The sequence below is a fragment of the Pleurodeles waltl genome, chromosome 7, assembly GCF_031143425.1.
Source record: "Pleurodeles waltl isolate 20211129_DDA chromosome 7, aPleWal1.hap1.20221129, whole genome shotgun sequence".
NCBI classification, from domain to species: Eukaryota; Metazoa; Chordata; class Amphibia; order Caudata; family Salamandridae; genus Pleurodeles; species Pleurodeles waltl.
In genome coordinates, this window is record NC_090446.1 from 1,122,188,823 (window position 1) to 1,122,210,915 (window position 22,093).

General features: G+C 40.1%; 7 non-coding genes across 7 annotated transcripts; all 7 read right to left on the reverse strand.

Annotated features, from left to right (window-relative positions):
• Positions 1–5,523: 5,523 nt before the first annotated feature.
• On the reverse strand, positions 5,524–5,596 carry TRNAR-CCU (transfer RNA arginine (anticodon CCU)). The gene has a single exon. It is a non-coding gene; the product is annotated as a tRNA-Arg (tRNA).
• A 4,485-nt stretch (positions 5,597–10,081) lies between these two features.
• On the reverse strand, positions 10,082–10,154 carry TRNAR-CCU (transfer RNA arginine (anticodon CCU)). The gene has a single exon. It is a non-coding gene; the product is annotated as a tRNA-Arg (tRNA).
• A 2,206-nt stretch (positions 10,155–12,360) lies between these two features.
• On the reverse strand, positions 12,361–12,433 carry TRNAR-CCU (transfer RNA arginine (anticodon CCU)). Its single transcript has one exon. It is a non-coding gene; the product is annotated as a tRNA-Arg (tRNA).
• A 2,205-nt stretch (positions 12,434–14,638) lies between these two features.
• On the reverse strand, positions 14,639–14,711 carry TRNAR-CCU (transfer RNA arginine (anticodon CCU)). Its single transcript has one exon. It is a non-coding gene; the product is annotated as a tRNA-Arg (tRNA).
• A 2,208-nt stretch (positions 14,712–16,919) lies between these two features.
• Positions 16,920–16,992, reverse strand: TRNAR-CCU (transfer RNA arginine (anticodon CCU)). The gene has a single exon. It is a non-coding gene; the product is annotated as a tRNA-Arg (tRNA).
• Positions 16,993–19,191: 2,199 nt separating this feature from the next.
• TRNAR-CCU (transfer RNA arginine (anticodon CCU)) lies at positions 19,192–19,264 on the reverse strand. Its single transcript has one exon. It is a non-coding gene; the product is annotated as a tRNA-Arg (tRNA).
• Positions 19,265–21,463: 2,199 nt separating this feature from the next.
• TRNAR-CCU (transfer RNA arginine (anticodon CCU)) lies at positions 21,464–21,536 on the reverse strand. The gene has a single exon. It is a non-coding gene; the product is annotated as a tRNA-Arg (tRNA).
• Positions 21,537–22,093: the final 557 nt, after the last annotated feature.

Genomic DNA, 22,093 nt, shown 5'->3' on the forward strand with positions numbered 1-22,093 from the left:
GTGATGGCATTGAAATGTGCAGTAAGAAATAAAGTACCTTTGTCATACATAAAAAGGATAACGCAAGTCACCTCCGAGTTCATTCACCCCACAGAGGAATTCTGTCTTCACCCACTTTCCTCTATGTGATCACTAAGCTACTCCACAACTTGCAATACCTTTACAACATACAACAGGGTGTGTTTTATCCCACACATCCATTCAAACATATATCTTTTCTGCTCAGACATAAAACTAGCACATTTCTCCATTCCTATCCTAGCAGTGGAGAAAATGCTCTGCTGTGGTACTTGAACAGGTGGCGGAGTAAAGTTTGTTGGAATTGGTTATTTTATCAGCACGCTTCAGTGCTAATGTTGTTAAGAAGGAAGACCCTTAGGAAACTAGATAAACATCTCCAAAATACATCTTCTTCCACCCCAGAAAGAACTCAAACCCACAATCCCTTTGTGAGTATTTGACTGCCTTACCCATTAGGCCAACGGGGTTGCACAGGAGTGCTGTTAACCAATAGCTACAAACACTTTCTAAAAATACGACGCATATTCTACATGTTTGTCGCTCCTGATGACGCAGAAATGAAGGTTTTACATTTATTAGCGCATAAACGTAGTGCTGCAATAATCAAGTGTGACTTTAACCGAACTAATAAAGATTGTACGGGGACAAATGTGCCCTCAGAGTAGTTTGCCAACACTTATAAGCGTGCTTTATATAACGTGATGTATTAGAATTGTACTAGTCTGAAATAACCGTAAACGTGTGCCATGATTTGCTTGTCTGAAATGTTTTACCTTAGCATAACTTTAGTGGAGGCTTTGGCCTAGTTGCCTTGTCTCACGGTTTAGATGCTCGTGTTTTTCCAATGTGCTAATAAACGTGTATTCTTGCTTGAAGCTGTACTTTTCCAGTGAGATCGGTTCACATGCTTATCTTTAAGGTTTCGTGCCAGCCTGGCATCTTCTTCTTTGCTCCAAGGTCAATCTGCAGGTGCGGACAATGGAAGCTCTGAAAGTGAGTTAATTGGTAAAATATGTTGCAACTTACGTTCCCGACTCCAAGGATAATGTATGCCTAGGTAAAAGCTTGTGAACTGTTGTTTTTGATTGGACAATTTGAAGCCAACCTATGAACCCTCCAATGGAAGACCCTACTGGATTTTGAACTGTTGATTATTTAAACCCGGTGCACAAGAAGAAAGCAGCCATTTCTAGCCATTATAGACATTTTCCATAACCAGCCATTAGGCATTGGCCATTACCCGGACATTGGCCATTACCTGCCATTTTGCAGGACATTGCAGCCATTATGGCCCATCTTGCCGACCTCGTCATTTTGCCATCTTCAACGATGCCAATTGATGTTCGACGCCATTTTGAATGAGACTTTGATGCTTTCTCTAATCGAGAGAAAGAGACTTTAAGAAATCCTTGCCCTAGAGACTTTAACTTTGATTTGCCCCTTTGCATGAAGTAGTAGTTTTGTCCTTATCTTGCCGCTGTGAGGCAATTGCCCCGTCCACCCTGCCCCTTGCCCCGTCCCATGCTGATCGAAACCGGTACCTGTGAGACAAAGACTTCCTTGAATGCTGATTGAATTTGGTAAATATGAAAGGAAAATGTACAATTGCATTGTGTTTCTTTTTAGGTAACCAACTGCTGATTTTTTATAAGAGCCCTAGTTAGGAGTTTTCCAAATTAATGTTGCTAAATTGTTTTTGCATGAAGTCCTACATGCAGATGCTAATTTGAGGTTAGATGAGGATTCATTTGATGCACAATGCAATTTGAGACCTTGTTATGCTGACTAATGTATGAAATTAGCCCATTACAGATTATAGTTTTAGTGGTTTGTGTTGCTATTATCGAATGCATTGTTATTCAAATGCTGCATAGATTGCATCTGTTTCGCCGTTATGGACAGCTATTAATGTTCATTTACATATATCATCTGGTGTTGAGACACATTTATATCGTGCTAGCTTTGTTAATATAGGGAAATAAATTCATTAACTTTGAATGAACTGGTGTGGTTATTCATGGCCGAAAGGTCATGGTTCGCCGAAATGTTTTCTGGATTAATTGTGAAGTGTTATGTTGATCAACGCATTGCTTATGTTCGTTATTGATTATTGATTTGATTAAATTGATTACTCTCGGGTGAAGAGAGCCCCACTTGGTCAAAAGATTCATCGACCCAAGAGCGTCCAGATACAGGTAATTTATTAGGTTGGAACGCTCTATCACTCCCACTCAGGTATAAAAAAAGTTCAAATCACCTTTAAAGTGTCCCCAGCTGTGGTGATTAAAGTTTGAAATGGCTGCATTTAAGGGAACTAGTTAATCCATCATGCTTCAGTCCCACTGTTCTTACGAGTGAAGGACCTGGTGTGGCAGACTCCTACGATATAATTTGGCCATCTTGTTTGTTCTCAATATATGCACTCTTAAGGGAACAAGAGGTAGTACTAACAAAGTATTACAATCTGCGCCAAATGTATGCTCTAGGTTTGGAAAATTAGAGTTGGGCAAGGCTAAAACTAAACGTCTGCCTTGGCCCTTAGTTGGCATGGCAAATTTTCAAAATAGAGAGAGGACAGGCATCCCAGGCAGTGTCCCAATATCTCTCTAATGTCCTTGTTGAAACCAAAGGTTGTTAAACAGGACATACAATCTACATCAACTAAAAGCAGACAAGTAAAGCTGCCTTTCACAGGTATCCCATCAACTTCTCAGTCTAACAACACCCCGGGTGTTTTGAAAAATCTATTTAACTGCCATCATTGAAACACCACCCTGCCCTCCCTAAACTCAGTTTGGTTTCTAAGACTAGGGGCCCAGCGATAGTAGCATAAAATAGGGTGCACTGTCTTCCCATCTGCTGCACTTTTTTCGAGAAATACTTCTTTATCAACATAGCAGTTTCACATGGTATTTTTAATTATTCAACAGTTTATACATTCAAGCGGTGAAATAAGTACGTTTTAATGCTAAATGGGAGACTGCCTGCGAGTGCTATCCAAAGGAGTACATAAAAAATGTCTAGCCAGAAAGGTGGGTTGAAATCCCATTCTCCAGACTGGGCCCAAGAGTAGGATATGTAGGCAAATGTTTTTGAGTTCCAGCACTTGTGTTTTGAAGGTAGATTGATGTTCCATAGCTGCAAAGTCTATGTAAAGCAAGGGCTGAATTGTGTGGTTTGTGCTTTGAAAATGTCAAAGTCAAGAGCTGAATGTACAGAGTTTCACCCCAGATGGGACATGAACCCACAATCCCAGGCTTAGGAGGCCAGTGCCTTATCCATTAGGCCACTGGGGCCACGTTGATACTGCTCTCCTCTGTCCTCCAAATACAAGATCCACTCCCTATCATGTGGTCTCTACCGCAGTTTAAGTCTATGGAATCACTTATACAATACATTCACAACAAGCAATCCATGGATAACTCCCCTCTCTTTAAAGTCCTTACAACTATTCAAATATCTAATATACCCTCACCTGGAAGAACAACACAATGCGGACGCTAAACTCTCCTAACTTCACTTCACATGTCACAACAAAATGCCCACTGCTCGAGCCAGCAGGAAACATCAAAGCAGCTCAAGGAATACAACTGCACTTGCAGTTCTAACAACATCAACCCGAACTAGCATTTCCTTCTTCTGATATACATATTTATAGAGAGATTTTTAATGATCGGTGCTTAGCAGAAAGGAGATACTTATGGCAAAAGGTTTACTTTTTGCACACTGTAGATCATTACTGGAAAGATAGACTCTATCTGCATATTTACACATCATTTTTAATATGACTCAGAAATGTCATGCCTTCTTTTGAACAAATTATTACATGGTTTGTGAGAACGTCTAATTCAGCACTACAGCTTCTGCTTTCATTCTCCATGCCTGAAAACATAATCTTCCATATGAAACAACAAAAGACTAGGAATTTTTTGTTTTTTTTGAGTGATGGCATTGAAATGTGCAGTAAGAAATAAAGTACCTTTGTCATACATAAAAAGGATAACGCAAGTCACCTCCGAGTTCATTCACCCCACAGAGGAATTCTGTCTTCACCCACTTTCCTCTATGTGATCACTAAGCTACTCCACAACTTGCAATACCTTTACAACATACGACAGGGTGTGTTTTATCCCACACATCCATTCAAACATATATCTTTTCTGCTCAGACATAAAACAAGCACATTTCTCCATTCCTATCCTAGCAGTGGAGAAAATGCTCTGCTGTGGTACTTGAACAGGTGGCGGAGTAAAGTTTGTTGGAATTGGTTATTTTATCAGCACGCTTCAGTGCTAATGTTGTTAAGAAAGAAGACGCTTTGGAAACTAGATAAACATCTCAAAAATACATCTTCTTCCACCCCAGAAAGAACTCAAACCCACAATCCCTTTGTGAGTATTTGACTGCCTTACCCATTAGGCCAACGGGGTTGCACAGGAGTGCTGTTAACCAATAGCTACAAACACTTTCTAAAAATACGACACATATTCTACATGTTTGTCGCTCCCACTCAGGTATAAAAGAAGTTCATATCACCTTTAAAGAGTCCCCAGCTGTGGTGATTAAAGTTTGAAATGGCTGCATTTAAGGGAACTAGTTAATCCATCATGCTTCAGTCCCACTGTTCTTACGAGTGAAGGACCTGGTGTGGCAGACTCCTACGATATAATTTGGCCATCTTGTTGGTTCACAATATATGCACTCTTAAGGGAACAACAGGTAGTACTAACAAAGTATTACAATCTGCGCCAAATGTATGCTCTAGGTTTGGAAAATTAGAGTTGGGCAAGGCTAAAACTAAACGTCTGCCTTGGCCCTTAGTTGGCATGGCAAATTTTCAAAATAGAGAGAGGACAAGCATCCCAGGCAGTGTCCCAATATCTCTCTAATGTCCTTGTTGAAACCAAAGGTTGTTAAACAGGACATACAATCTACATCAACTAAAAGCAGACAAGTAAAGCTGCCTTTCACAGGTGTCCCATCAACTTCTCAGTCTAACAACACCCCGGGTGTTTTGAAAAATCTATTTAACTGCCATCATTGAAACACCACCCTGCCCTCCCTAAACTCAGTTTGGTTTCTAAGACTAGGGGCCCAGCGATAGTAGCATAAAATAGGGTGCACTGTCTTCCCATCTGCTCCACTTTTTTCGGGAAATACTTCTTTATCAACATAGCAGTTTCACATGGTATTTTTAATTATTCAACAGTTTATACATTCAAGCGGTGAAATAAGTAAGTTTTAATGCTAAATGGGAGACTGCCTGCGAGTGCTATCCAAAGGAGTACATAAAAAATGCCTAGCCAGAAAGGTAGGTTGAAATCCCATTCTCCAGACTGGGCCCAAGAGTAGGATATGTAGGCAAATGTTTTTGAGTTCCAACACTTGTGTTTTGAAGGTAGATTGATGTTCCATAGCTGCAAAGTCTATGTACAGAAAGGGCTGAATTGTGTGGTTTGTGCTTTGAAAATGTAAAAGTCAAGAGCTGAACGTACAGAGTTTCACCCCAGATGGGACTTGAACCCACAATCACTGGCTTAGGAGGCCAGTGCTTTATCCATTAGGCCACTGGGGCCATGATGATACTGCTTTCCCCTGTCCCCCAAATACAAGATCCACTCCCTATCATGTGGTCTCTACCGCAGTTTAAGTCTATGGAATCACTTATACAATACATTCACAACAAGCAATCCATGGATAACTCCCCTCTCTTTAAAGTCCTTACAACTATTCAAATATCTAATATACCCTCACCTGGAAGAACAACACAATGCGGACGCTAAACTCTCCTAACTTCACTTCACATGTCACAACAAAATGCCCACTGCTCGAGCCAGCAGGAAACATCATGGCAGCTCAAGGAATACAACTGCACTTGCAGTTCTAACAACATCAACCCAAACTAGCATTTCCTTCTTCTGATATACATATTTATGGAGAGATTTTTAATGATCGGTGCTTAGCAGAAAGGAGATACTTATGGCAAAAGGTTTACTTTTTGCACACTGTAGATCATTACTGGAAAGATAGACTCTATCTGCATATTTCCACATCATTTTTAATATGAGTCAGAAATGTCATGCCTTTTTTTGAACAAATTATTACATGGTTTGTGAGAACGTCTAATTCAGCACTACAGCTTCTGCTTTCATTCTCCATGCCTGAAAACATAATCTTCCATATGAAACAACAAAAGACTAGGAATTTTTTGTTTTTTTTGAGTGATGGCATTGAAATGTGCAGTAAGAAATAAAGTACCTTTGTCATACATAAAAAGGATAACGCAAGTCACCTCCGAGTTCATTCACCCCACAGAGGAATTCTGTCTTCACCCACTTTCCTCTATGTGATCACTAAGCTACTCCACAACTTGCAATACCTTTACAACATACGACAGGGTGTGTTTTATCCCACACATCCATTCAAACATATATCTTTTCTGCTCAGACATAAAACAAGCACATTTCTCCATTCCTATCCTAGCAGTGGAGAAAATGCTCTGCTGTGGTACTTGAACAGGTGGCGGAGTAAAGTTTGTTGGAATTGGTTATTTTATCAGCACGCTTCAGTGCTAATGTTGTTAAGAAAGAAGACGCTTTGGAAACTAGATAAACATCTCAAAAATACATCTTCTTCCACCCCAGAAAGAACTCAAACCCACAATCCCTTTGTGAGTATTTGACTGCCTTACCCATTAGGCCAACGGGGTTGCACAGGAGTGCTGTTAACCAATAGCTACAAACACTTTCTAAAAATACGACACATATTCTACATGTTTGTCGCTCCCACTCAGGTATAAAAGAAGTTCATATCACCTTTAAAGAGTCCCCAGCTGTGGTGATTAAAGTTTGAAATGGCTGCATTTAAGGGAACTAGTTAATCCATCATGCTTCAGTCCCACTGTTCTTACGAGTGAAGGACCTGGTGTGGCAGACTCCTACGATATAATTTGGCCATCTTGTTGGTTCACAATATATGCACTCTTAAGGGAACAACAGGTAGTACTAACAAAGTATTACAATCTGCGCCAAATGTATGCTCTAGGTTTGGAAAATTAGAGTTGGGCAAGGCTAAAACTAAACGTCTGCCTTGGCCCTTAGTTGGCATGGCAAATTTTCAAAATAGAGAGAGGACAAGCATCCCAGGCAGTGTCCCAATATCTCTCTAATGTCCTTGTTGAAACCAAAGGATGTTAAACAGGACATACAATCTACATCAACTAAAAGCAGACAAGTAAAGCTGCCTTTCACAGGTGTCCCATCAACTTCTCAGTCTAACAACACCCCGGGTGTTTTGAAAAATCTATTTAACTGCCATCATTGAAACACCACCCTGCCCTCCCTAAACTCAGTTTGGTTTCTAAGACTAGGGGCCCAGCGATAGTAGCATAAAATAGGGTGCACTGTCTTCCCATCTGCTCCACTTTTTTCGAGAAATACTTCTTTATCAACATAGCAGTTTCACATGGTATTTTTAATTATTCAACAGTTTATACATTCAAGCGGTGAAATAAGTAAGTTTTAATGCTAAATGGGAGACTGCCTGCGAGTGCTATCCAAAGGAGTACATAAAAAATGTCTAGCCAGAAAGGTAGGTTGAAATCCCATTCTCCAGACTGGGCCCAAGAGTAGGATATGTAGGCAAATGTTTTTGAGTTCCAACACTTGTGTTTTGAAGGTAGATTGATGTTCCATAGCTGCAAAGTCTATGTACAGAAAGGGCTGAATTGTGTGGTTTGTGCTTTCAAAATGTAAAAATCAAGAGCTGAACGTACAGAGTTTCACCCCAGATTGGACTTGAACCCTCAATCACTGGCTTAGGAGGCCAGTGCTTTATCCATTAGGCCACTGGGGCCATGATGATACTGCTTTCCCCTGTCCTCCAAATACAAGATCCACTCCCTATCATGTGGTCTCTACCGCAGTTTAAGTCTATGGAATCACTTATACAATACATTCACAACAAGCAATCCATGGATAACTCCCCTCTCTTTAAAGTCCTTACAACTATTCAAATATCTAATATACCCTCACCTGGAAGAACAACACAATGCGGACGCTAAACTCTCCTAACTTCACTTCACATGTCACAACAAAATGCCCACTGCTCGAGCCAGCACGAAACATCATGGCAGCTCAAGGAATACAACTGCACTTGCAGTTCTAACAACATCAACCCAAACTAGCATTTCCTTCTTCTGATATACATATTTATGGAGAGATTTTTAATGATCGGTGCTTAGCAGAAAGGAGATACTTATGGCAAAAGGTTTACTTTTTGCACACTGTAGATCATTACTGGAAAGATAGACTCTATCTGCATATTTCCACATCATTTTTAATATGAGTCAGAAATGTCATGCCTTTTTTTGAACAAATTATTACATGGTTTGTGAGAACGTCTAATTCAGCACTACAGCTTCTGCTTTCATTCTCCATGCCTGAAAACATAATCTTCCATATGAAACAACAAAAGACTAGGAATTTTTTGGTTTTTTTGAGTGATGGCATTGAAATGTGCAGTAAGAAATAAAGTACCTTTGTCATACATAAAAAGGATAACGCAAGTCACCTCCGAGTTCATTCACCCCACAGAGGAATTCTGTCTTCACCCACTTTCCTCTATGTGATCACTAAGCTACTCCACAACTTGCAATACCTTTACAACATACGACAGGGTGTGTTTTATCCCACACATCCATTCAAACATATATCTTTTCTGCTCAGACATAAAACAAGCACATTTCTCCATTCCTATCCTAGCAGTGGAGAAAATGCTCTGCTGTGGTATTTGAACAGGTGGCGGAGTAAAGTTTGTTGGAATTGGTTATTTTATCAGCACGCTTCAGTGCTAATGTGGTTAAGAAAGAAGACGCTTTGGAAACTAGATAAACATCTCAAAAATACATCTTCTTCCACCCCAGAAAGAACTCAAACCCACAATCCATTTGTGAGTATTTGACTGCCTTACCCATTAGGCCAACGGGGTTGCACAGGAGTGCTGTTAACCAATAGCTACAAACACTTTCTAAAAATACGACACATATTCTACATGTTTGTCGCTCCCACTCAGGTATAAAAGAAGTTCATATCACCTTTAAAGAGTCCCCAGCTGTGGTGATTAAAGTTTGAAATGGCTGCATTTAAGGGAACTAGTTAATCCATCATGCTTCAGTCCCACTGTTCTTACGAGTGAAGGACCTGGTGTGGCAGACTCCTACGATATAATTTGGCCATCTTGTTGGTTCACAATATATGCACTCTTAAGGGAACAACAGGTAGTACTAACAAAGTATTACAATCTGCGCCAAATGTATGCTCTAGGTTTGGAAAATTAGAGTTGGGCAAGGCTAAAACTAAACGTCTGCCTTGGCCCTTAGTTGGCATGGCAAATTTTCAAAATAGAGAGAGGACAAGCGTCCCAGGCAGTGTCCCAATATCTCTCTAATGTCCTTGTTGAAACCAAAGGTTGTTAAACAGGACATACAATCTACATCAACTAAAAGCAGACAAGTAAAGCTGCCTTTCACAGGTGTCCCATCAACTTCTCAGTCTAACAACACCCCGGGTGTTTTGAAAAATCTATTTAACTGCCATCATTGAAACACCACCCTGCCCTCCCTAAACTCAGTTTGGTTTCTAAGACTAGGGGCCCAGCGATAGTAGCATAAAATAGGGTGCACTGTCTTCCCATCTGCTCCACTTTTTTCGAGAAATACTTCTTTATCAACATAGCAGTTTCACATGGTATTTTTAATTATTCAACAGTTTATACATTCAAGCGGTGAAATAAGTAAGTTTTAATGCTAAATGGGAGACTGCCTGCGAGTGCTATCCAAAGGAGTACATAAAAAATGTCTAGCCAGAAAGGTGGGTTGAAATCCCATTCTCCAGACTGGGCCCAAGAGTAGGATATGTAGGCAAATGTTTTTGAGTTCCAGCACTTGTGTTTTGAAGGTAGATTGATGTTCCATAGCTGCAAAGTCTATGTACAGAAAGGGCTGAATTGTGTGGTTTGTGCTTTGAAAATGTAAAAGTCAAGAGCTGAACGTACAGAGTTTCACCCCAGATGGGACTTGAACCCACAATCACTGGCTTAGGAGGCCAGTGCTTTATCCATTAGGCCACTGGGGCCATGATGATACTGCTTTCCCCTGTCCTTCAAATACAAGATCCACTCCCTATCATGTGGTCTCTACCGCAGTTTAAGTCTATGGAATCACTTATACAATACATTCACAACAAGCAATCCATGGATAACTCCCCTCTCTTTAAAGTCCTTACAACTATTCAAATATCTAATATACCCTCACCTGGAAGAGCAACACAATGCGGACGCTAAACTCTCCTAACTTCACTTCACATGTCACAACAAAATACCCACTGCTCGATCCAGCAGGAAACATCATGGCAGCTCAAGGAATACAACTGCACTTGCAGTTCTAACAACATCAACCCAAACTAGCATTTCCTTCTTCTGATATACATATTTATGGAGAGATTTTTAATGATCGGTGCTTAGCAGAAAGGAGATACTTATGGCAAAAGGTTTACTTTTTGCACACTGTAGATCATTACTGGAAAGATAGACTCTATCTGCATATTTACACATCATTTTTAATATGAGTCAGAAATGTCATGCCTTTTTTGGAACAAATTATTACATGGTTTGTGAGAACGTCTAATTCAGCACTACAGCTTCTGCTTTCATTCTCCATGCCTGAAAACATAATCTTCCATATGAAACAACAAAAGAGTAGGAATTTTTTGTTTTTTTTGAGTGATGGCATTGAAATGTGCAGTAAGAAATAAAGTACCTTTGTCATACATAAAAAGGATAACGCAAGTCACCTCCGAGTTCATTCACCCCACAGAGGAATTCTGTCTTCACCCACTTTCCTCTATGTGATCACTAAGCTACTCCACAACTTGCAATACCTTTACAACATACGACAGGGTGTGTTTTATCCCACACATCCATTCAAACATATATCTTTTCTGCTCAGACATAAAACAAGCACATTTCTCCATTCCTATCCTAGCAGTGGAGAAAATGCTCTGCTGTGGTACTTGAACAGGTGGCGGAGTAAAGTTTGTTGGAATTGGTTATTTTATCAGCACGCTTCAGTGCTAATGTTGTTAAGAAAGAAGACGCTTTGGAAACTAGATAAACATCTCAAAAATACATCTTCTTCCACCCCAGAAAGAACTCAAACCCACAATCCCTTTGTGAGTATTTGACTGCCTTACCCATTAGGCCAACGGGGTTGCACAGGAGTGCTGTTAACCAATAGCTACAAACACTTTCTAAAAATACGACACATATTCTACATGTTTGTCGCTCCCACTCAGGTATAAAAGAAGTTCATATCACCTTTAAAGAGTCCCCAGCTCTGGTGATTAAAGTTTGAAATGGCTGCATTTAAGGGAACTAGTTAATCCATCATGCTTCAGTCCCACTGTTCTTACGAGTGAAGGACCTGGTGTGGCAGACTCCTACGATATAATTTGGCCATCTTGTTGGTTCACAATATATGCACTCTTAAGGGAACAACAGGTAGTACTAACAAAGTATTACAATCTGCGCCAAATGTATGCTCTAGGTTTGGAAAATTAGAGTTGGGCAAGGCTAAAACTAAACGTCTGCCTTGGCCCTTAGTTGGCATGGCAAATTTTCAAAATAGAGAGAGGACAAGCATCCCAGGCAGTGTCCCAATATCTCTCTAATGTCCTTGTTGAAACCAAAGGTTGTTAAACAGGACATACAATCTACATCAACTAAAAGCAGACAAGTAAAGCTGCCTTTCACAGGTGTCCCATCAACTTCTCAGTCTAACAACACCCCGGGTGTTTTGAAAAATCTATTTAACTGCCATCATTGAAACACCACCCTGCCCTCCCTAAACTCAGTTTGGTTTCTAAGACTAGGGGCCCAGCGATAGTAGCATAAAATAGGGTGCACTGTCTTCCCATCTGCTCCACTTTTTTCGAGAAATACTTCTTTATCAACATAGCAGTTTCACATGGTATTTTTAATTATTCAACAGTTTATACATTCAAGCGGTGAAATAAGTAAGTTTTAATGCTAAATGGGAGACTGCCTGCGAGTGCTATCCAAAGGAGTACATAAAAAATGTCTAGCCAGAAAGGTAGGTTGAAATCCCATTCTCCAGACTGGGCCCAAGAGTAGGATATGTAGGCAAATGTTTTTGAGTTCCAACACTTGTGTTTTGAAGGTAGATTGATGTTCCATAGCTGCAAAGTCTATGTACAGAAAGGGCTGAATTGTGTGGTTTGTGCTTTGAAAATGTAAAAGTCAAGAGCTGAACGTATAGAGTTTCACCCCAGATGGGACTTGAACCCACAATCACTGGCTTAGGAGGCCAGTGCTTTATCCATTAGGCCACTGGGGCATGATGATACTGCTTTCCCCTGTCCTCCAAATACAAGATCCACTCCCTATCATGTGGTCTCTACCGCAGTTGAAGTCTATGGAATCACTTATACAATACATTCACAACAAGCAATCCATGGATAACTCCCCTCTCTTTAAAGTCCTTACAACTATTCAAATATCTAATATACCCTCACCTGGAAGAACAACACAATGCGGACGCTAAACTCTCCTAACTTCACTTCACATGTCACAACAAAATGCCCACTGCTCGAGCCAGCACGAAACATCATGGCAGCTCAAGGAATACAACTGCACTTGCAGTTCTAACAACATCAACCCAAACTAGCATTTCCTTCTTCTGATATACATATTTATGGAGAGATTTTTAATGATCGGTGCTTAGCAGAAAGGAGATACTTATGGCAAAAGGTTTACTTTTTGCACACTGTAGATCATTACTGGAAAGATAGACTCTATCTGCATATTTCCACATCATTTTTAATATGAGTCAGAAATGTCATGCCTTTTTTTGAACAAATTATTACATGGTTTGTGAGAACGTCTAATTCAGCACTACAGCTTCTGCTTTCATTCTCCATGCCTGAAAACATAATCTTCCATATGAAACAACAAAAGACTAGGAATTTTTTGGTTTTTTTGAGTGATGGCATTGAAATGTGCAGTAAGAAATAAAGTACCTTTGTCATACATAAAAAGGATAACGCAAGTCACCTCCGAGTTCATTCACCCCACAGAGGAATTCTGTCTTCACCCACTTTCCTCTATGTGATCACTAAGCTACTCCACAACTTGCAATACCTTTACAACATACGACAGGGTGTTTTTTATCCCACACATCCATTCAAACATATATCTTTTCTGCTCAGACATAAAACAAGCACATTTCTCCATTCCTATCCTAGCAGTGGAGAAAATGCTCTGCTGTGGTATTTGAACAGGTGGCGGAGTAAAGTTTGTTGGAATTGGTTATTTTATCAGCACGCTTCAGTGCTAATGTTGTTAAGAAAGAAGACGCTTTGGAAACTAGATAAACATCTCAAAAATACATCTTCTTCCTCCCCAGAAAGAACTCAAACCCACAATCCATTTGTGAGTATTTGACTGCCTTACCCATTAGGCCAACGGGGTTGCACAGGAGTGCTGTTAACCAATAGCTACAAACACTTTCTAAAAATACGACACATATTCTACATGTTTGTCGCTCCCACTCAGGTATAAAAGAAGTTCATATCACCTTTAAAGAGTCCCCAGCTGTGGTGATTAAAGTTTGAAATGGCTGCATTTAAGGGAACTAGTTAATCCATCATGCTTCAGTCCCACTGTTCTTACGAGTGAAGGACCTGGTGTGGCAGACTCCTACGATATAATTTGGCCATCTTGTTTGTTCACAATATATGCACTCTTAAGGGAACAACAGGTAGTACTAACAAAGTATTACAATCTGCGCCAAATGTATGCTCTAGGTTTGGAAAATTAGAGTTGGGCAAGGCTAAAACTAAACGTCTGCCTTGGCCCTTAGTTGGCATGGCAAATTTTCAAAATAGAGAGAGGACAAGCATCCCAGGCAGTGTCCCAATATCTCTCTAATGTCCTTGTTGAAACCAAAGGTTGTTAAACAGGACATACAATCTACATCAACTAAAAGCAGACAAGTAAAGCTGCCTTTCACAGGTGTCCCATCAACTTCTCAGTCTAACAACACCCCAGGTGTTTTGAAAAATCTATTTAACTGCCATCATTGAAACACCACCCTGCCCTCCCTAAACTCAGTTTGGTTTCTAAGACTAGGGGCCCAGCGATAGTAGCATAAAATAGGGTGCACTGTCTTCCCATCTGCTCCACTTTTTTCGAGAAATACTTCTTTATCAACATAGCAGTTTCACATGGTATTTTTAATTATTCAACAGTTTATACATTCAAGCGGTGAAATAAGTAAGTTTTAATGCTAAATGGGAGACTGCCTGCGAGTGCTATCCAAAGGAGTACATAAAAAATGTCTAGCCAGAAAGGTGGGTTGAAATCCCATTCTCCAGACTGGGCCCAAGAGTAGGATATGTAGGCAAATGTTTTTGAGTTCCAGCACTTGTGTTTTGAAGGTAGATTGATGTTCCATAGCTGCAAAGTCTATGTACAGAAAGGGCTGAATTGTGTGGTTTGTGCTTTGAAAATGTAAAAGTCAAGAGCTGAACGTACAGAGTTTCACCCCAGATGGGACTTGAACCCACAATCACTGGCTTAGGAGGCCAGTGCTTTATCCATTAGGCCACTGGGGCCATGATGATACTGCTTTCCCCTGTCCTCCAAATACAAGATCCACTCCCTATCATGTGGTCTCTACCGCAGTTTAAGTCTATGGAATCACTTATACAATACATTCACAACAAGCAATCCATGGATAACTCCCCTCTCTTTAAAGTCCTTACAACTATTCAAATATCTAATATACCCTCACCTGGAAGAACAACACAATGCGGACGCTAAACTCTCCTAACTTCACTTCACATGTCACAACAAAATACCCACTGCTCGATCCAGCAGGAAACATCATGGCAGCTCAAGGAATACAACTGCACTTGCAGTTCTAACAACATCAACCCAAACTAGCATTTCCTTCTTCTGATATACATATTTATGGAGAGATTTTTAATGATCGGTGCTTAGCAGAAAGGAGATACTTATGGCAAAAGGTTTACTTTTTGCACACTGTAGATCATTACTGGAAAGATAGACTCTATCTGCATATTTACACATCATTTTTAATATGAGTCAGAAATGTCATGCCTTTTTTTGAACAAATTATTACATGGTTTGTGAGAACGTCTAATTCAGCACTACAGCTTCTGCTTTCATTCTCCATGCCTGAAAACATAATCTTCCATATGAAACAACAAAAGAGTAGGAATTTTTTGTTTTTTTTGAGTGATGGCATTGAAATGTGCAGTAAGAAATAAAGTACCTTTGTCATACATAAAAAGGATAACGCAAGTCACCTCCGAGTTCATTCACCCCACAGAGGAATTCTGTCTTCACCCACTTTCCTCTATGTGATCACTAAGCTACTCCACAACTTGCAATACCTTTACAACATACGACAGGGTGTGTTTTATCCCACACATCCATTCAAACATATATCTTTTCTGCTCAGACATAAAACAAGCACATTTCTCCATTCCTATCCTAGCAGTGGAGAAAATGCTCTGCTGTGGTACTTGAACAGGTGGCGGAGTAAAGTTTGTTGGAATTGGTTATTTTATCAGCACGCTTCAGTGCTAATGTTGTTAAGAAGGAAGACCCTTAGGAAACTAGATAAACATCTCCAAAATACATCTTCTTCCACCCCAGAAAGAACTCAAACCCACAATCCCTTTGTGAGTATTTGACTGCCTTACCCATTAGGCCAACGGGGTTGCACAGGAGTGCTGTTAACCAATAGCTACAAACACTTTCTAAAAATACGACACATATTCTACATGTTTGTCGCTCCCACTCAGGTATAAAAGAAGTTCATATCACCTTTAAAGAGTCCCCAGCTGTGGTGATTAAAGTTTGAAATGGCTGCATTTAAGGGAACTAGTTAATCCATCATGCTTCAGTCCCACTGTTCTTACCAGTGAAGGACTTGGTGTGGCAGACTCCTACGATATAATTTGGCCATCTTGTTTGTTCTCAATATATGCACTCTTAAGGGAACAACAGGTAGTACTAACAAAGTATTACAATCTGCGCCAAATGTATGCTCTAGGTTTGGAAAATTAGAGTTGTGCAAGGCTAAAACTAAACGTCTGCCTTGGCCCTTAGTTGGCATGGCAAATTTTCAAAATAGAGAGAGGACAAGCATCCCAGGCAGTGTCCCAATATCTCTCTAATGTCCTTGTTGAAACCAAAGGTTGTTAAACAGGACATACAATCTACATCAACTAAAAGCAGACAAGTAAAGCTGCCTTTCACAGGTGTCCCATCAACTTCTCAGTCTAACAACACCCCGGGTGTTTTGAAAAATCTATTTAACTGCCATCATTGAAACACCACCCTGCCCTCCCTAAACTCAGTTTGGTTTCTAAGACTAGGGGCCCAGCGATAGTAGCATAAAATAGGGTGCACTGTCTTCCCATCTGCTGCACTTTTTTCGAGAAATACTTATTTATCAACATAGCAGTTTCACATGGTATTTTTAATTATTCAACAGTATATACATTCAAGTGGTGAAATAAGTACATGTTTTAATGCTAAATGGGAGACTGCCTGCAAGTGCTATCCAAAGGAGGACATAAAAAATGTCTAGCCAGAAAGGTGGGTTGAAATCCCATTCTCCAGACTGGGCCCAAGAGTAGGATATGTAGGCAAATGTTTTTGAGTTCCAGCACTTGTGTTTTGAAGGTAGATTGATGTTCCATAGCTGCAAAGTCTATGTAAAGCAAGGGCTGAATTGTGTGGTTTGTGCTTTGAAAATGTAAAAGTCAAGAGCTGAATGTACAGAGTTTCACCCCAGATGGGACTTGAACCCACAATCCCTGGCTTAGGATGCCAGTGCCTTATCCATTAGGCCACTGGGGCCACGTTGATACAGCTCTCCCCTGTCCTCCAAATACAAGATCCACTCCCTATCATGTGGTCTCTACCGCAGTTTAAGTCTATGGAATCACTTATACAATACATTCACAACAAGCAATCCATGGATAACTCCCCTCTCTTTAAAGTCCTTACAACTATTCAAATATCTAATATACCCTCACCTGGAAGAACAACACAATGCAGACGCTAAACTCTCCTAACTTCACTTCACATGTCACAACAAAATGCCCACTGCTCGAGCCAGCAGGAAACATCAAAGCAGCTCAAGGAATACAACTGCACTTGCAGTTCTAACAACATCAACCCGAACTAGCATTTCCTTCTTCTGATATACATATTTATAGAGACATTTTTAATGATCGGTGCTTAGCAGAAAGGAGATACTTATGGCAAAAGGTTTACTTTTTGCACACTGTAGATCATTACTGGAAAGATAGACTCTATCTGCATATTTACACATCATTTTTAATATGACTCAGAAATGTCATGCCTTTTTTTGAACAAATTATTACATGGTTTGTGAGAACGTCTAATTCAGCACTACAGCTTCTGCTTTCATTCTCCATGCCTGAAAACATAATCTTCCATATGAAACAACAAAAGACTAGGAATTTTTTGTTTTTTTTGAGTGATGGCATTGAAATGTGCAGTAAGAAATAAAGTACCTTTGTCATACATAAAAAGGATAACGCAAGTCACCTCCGAGTTCATTCACCCCTCAGAGGAATTCTGTCTTCACCCACTTTCCTCTATGTGATCACTAAGCTACTCCACAACTTGCAATACCTTTACAACATACGACAGGGTGTGTTTTATCCCACACATCCATTCAAACATATATCTTTTCTGCTCAGACATAAAACAAGCACATTTATCCATTTCTATCCTAGCAGTGGAGAAAATGCTCTGCTGTGGTACTTGAACAGGTGGCGGAGTAAAGTTTGTTGGAATTGGTTATTTTATCAGCACGCTTCAGTGCTAATGTTGTTAAGAAGGAAGACGCTTAGGAAACTAGATAAACATCTCCAAAATACATCTTCTTCCACCCCAGAAAGAACTCAAACCCACAATACCTTTGTGAGTATTTGACTGCCTTACCCATTAGGCCAACGGGGTTGCACAGGAGTGCTGTTAACCAATAGCTACAAACACTTTCTAAAAATACGACACATATTCTACATGTTTGTGGCTCCCACTCAGGTATAAAAGAAGTTCATATCAACTTTAAAGTGTCCCCAGCTGTGGTGATTAAAGTTTGAAATGGCTGCATTTAAGGGAACTAGTTAATCCATCATGCTTCAGTCCCACTGTTCTTACGAGTGAAGGACCTGGTGTGGCAGACTCCTACGATATAATTTGGCCATCTTGTTTGTTCTCAATATATGCACTCTTAAGGGAACAACAGGTAGTACTAACAAAGTATTACAATCTTCGCCAAATGTATGCTCTAGGTTTGGAAAATTAGAGTTGGGCAAGGCTAAAACTAAACGTCTGCCTTGGCCCTTAGTTGGCATGGCAAATTTTCAAAATAGAGAGAGGACAAGCATCCCAGGCAGTGTCCCAATATCTCTCTAATGTCCTTGTTGAAACCAAAGGTTGTTAAACAGGACATACAATCTACATCAACTAAAAGCAGACAGCCTTTCACAGGTGTCCCATCAACTTCTCAGTCTAACAACACCCCGGGTGTTTTGAAAAATCTATTTAACTGCCATCATTGAAACACCACCCTGCCCTCCCTAAACTCAGTTTGGTTTCTAAGACTAGGGGCCCAGCGATAGTAGCATAAAATAGGGTGCACTGTCTTCCCATCTGCTGCACTTTTTTCGAGAAATACTTCTTTATCAACATAGCAGTTTCACATGGTATTTTTAATTATTCAACAGTTTATACATTCAAGTGGTGAAATAAGTATATGTTTTAATGCTAAATGGGAGACTGCCTGCGAGTGCTATCCAAAGGAGTACATAAAAAATGTCTAGACAGAAAGGTGGGTTGAAATCCCATTCTCCAGACTGGGCCCAAGAGTAGGATATGTAGGCAAATGTTTTTGAGTTCCAGCACTTGTGTTTTGAAGGTAGATTGATGTTCCATAGCTGCAAAGTCTATGTAAAGCAAGGGCTGAATTGTGTGGTTTGTGCTTTGAAAATGTAAAAGTCAAGAGCTGAATGTACAGAGTTTCACCCCAGATGGGACTTTATCCCACAATCCCTGGCTTAGGAGGCCAGTGCCTTATCCATTAGGCCACTGGGGCCACGTTGATACTGCTCTCCTCTGTCCTCCAAATACAAGATCCACTCCCTATCATGTGGTCTCTACCGCAGTTTAAGTCTACGGAATCACTTATACAATACATTCACAACAAGCAATCCATGGATAACTCCCCTCTCTTTAAAGTCCTTACAACTATTCACATATCTAATATACCCTCACCTGGAAAAACAACACAATGCGGACGCTAAACTCTCCTAACTTCACTTCACATGTCACAACAAAATGCCCACTGCTCGAGCCAGCAGGAAACATCAAAGCAGCTCAAGGAATACAACTGCACTTGCAGTTCTAACAACATCAACCCGAACTAGCATTTCCTTCTTCTGATATACATATTTATAGAGACATTTTTAATGATCGGTGCTTAGCAGAAAGGAGATACTTATGGCAAAAGGTTTACTTTTTGCACACTGTAGATCATTACTGGAAAGATAGACTCTATCTGCATATTTACACATCATTTTTAATATGACTCAGAAATGTCATGCCTTTTTTTGAACAAATTATTACATGGTTTGTGAGAACGTCTAATTCAGCACTACAGCTTCTGCTTTCATTCTCCATGCCTGAAAACATAATCTTCCATATGAAACAACAAAAGACTAGGAATTTTTTGTTTTTTTTGAGTGATGGCATTGAAATGTGCAGTAAGAAATAAAGTACCTTTGTCATACATAAAAAGGATAACGCAAGTCACCTCCGAGTTCATTCACCCCTCAGAGGAATTCTGTCTTCACCCACTTTCCTCTATGTGATCACTAAGCTACTCCACAACTTGCAATACCTTTACAACATACGACAGGGTGTGTTTTATCCCACACATCCATTCAAACATATATCTTTTCTGCTCAGACATAAAACAAGCACATTTATCCATTTCTATCCTAGCAGTGGAGAAAATGCTCTGCTGTGGTACTTGAACAGGTGGCGGAGTAAAGTTTGTTGGAATTGGTTATTTTATCAGCACGCTTCAGTGCTAATGTTGTTAAGAAGGAAGACGCTTAGGAAACTAGATAAACATCTCCAAAATACATCTTCTTCCACCCCAGAAAGAACTCAAACCCACAATACCTTTGTGAGTATTTGACTGCCTTACCCATTAGGCCAACGGGGTTGCACAGGAGTGCTGTTAACCAATAGCTACAAACACTTTCTAAAAATACGACACATATTCTACATGTTTGTGGCTCCCACTCAGGTATAAAAGAAGTTCATATCAACTTTAAAGTGTCCCCAGCTGTGGTGATTAAAGTTTGAAATGGCTGCATTTAAGGGAACTAGTTAATCCATCATGCTTCAGTCCCACTGTTCTTACGAGTGAAGGACCTGGTGTGGCAGACTCCTACGATATAATTTGGCCATCTTGTTTGTTCTCAATATATGCACTCTTAAGGGAACAACAGGTAGTACTAACAAAGTATTACAATCTTCGCCAAATGTATGCTCTAGGTTTGGAAAATTAGAGTTGGGCAAGGCTAAAACTAAACGTCTGCCTTGGCCCTTAGTTGGCATGGCAAATTTTCAAAATAGAGAGAGGACAAGCATCCCAGGCAGTGTCCCAATATCTCTCTAATGTCCTTGTTGAAACCAAAGGTTGTTAAACAGGACATACAATCTACATCAACTAAAAGCAGACAGCCTTTCACAGGTGTCCCATCAACTTCTCAGTCTAACAACACCCCGGGTGTTTTGAAAAATCTATTTAACTGCCATCATTGAAACACCACCCTGCCCTCCCTAAACTCAGTTTGGTTTCTAAGACTAGGGGCCCAGCGATAGTAGCATAAAATAGGGTGCACTGTCTTCCCATCTGCTGCACTTTTTTCGAGAAATACTTCTTTATCAACATAGCAGTTTCACATGGTATTTTTAATTATTCAACAGTTTATACATTCAAGTGGTGAAATAAGTATATGTTTTAATGCTAAATGGGAGACTGCCTGCGAGTGCTATCCAAAGGAGTACATAAAAAATGTCTAGACAGAAAGGTGGGTTGAAATCCCATTCTCCAGACTGGGCCCAAGAGTAGGATATGTAGGCAAATGTTTTTGAGTTCCAGCACTTGTGTTTTGAAGGTAGATTGATGTTCCATAGCTGCAAAGTCTATGTAAAGCAAGGGCTGAATTGTGTGGTTTGTGCTTTGAAAATGTAAAAGTCAAGAGCTGAATGTACAGAGTTTCACCCCAGATGGGACTTTATCCCACAATCCCTGGCTTAGGAGGCCAGTGCCTTATCCATTAGGCCACTGGGGCCACGTTGATACTGCTCTCCTCTGTCCTCCAAATACAAGATCCACTCCCTATCATGTGGTCTCTACCGCAGTTTAAGTCTACGGAATCACTTATACAATACATTCACAACAAGCAATCCATGGATAACTCCCCTCTCTTTAAAGTCCTTACAACTATTCACATATCTAATATACCCTCACCTGGAAGAACAACACAATGCGGACGCTAAACTCTCCTAACTTCACTTCACATGTCACAACAAAATGCCCACTGCTCGAGCCAGCAGGAAACATCAAAGCAGCTCAAGGAATACAACTGCACTTGCAGTTCTAACAACATCAACCCGAACTAGCATTTCCTTCTTCTGATATACATATTTATGGAGAGATTTTTAATGATCGGTGCTTAGCAGAAAGGAGATACTTATGGCAAAAGGTTTACTTTTTGCACACTGTAGATCATTACTGGAAGGATAGACTCTATCTGCATATTTACACATCATTTTTAATATGACTCAGAAATGTCATGCCTTTTTTTGAACAAATTATTACATGGTTTGTGAGAACGTCTAATTCAGC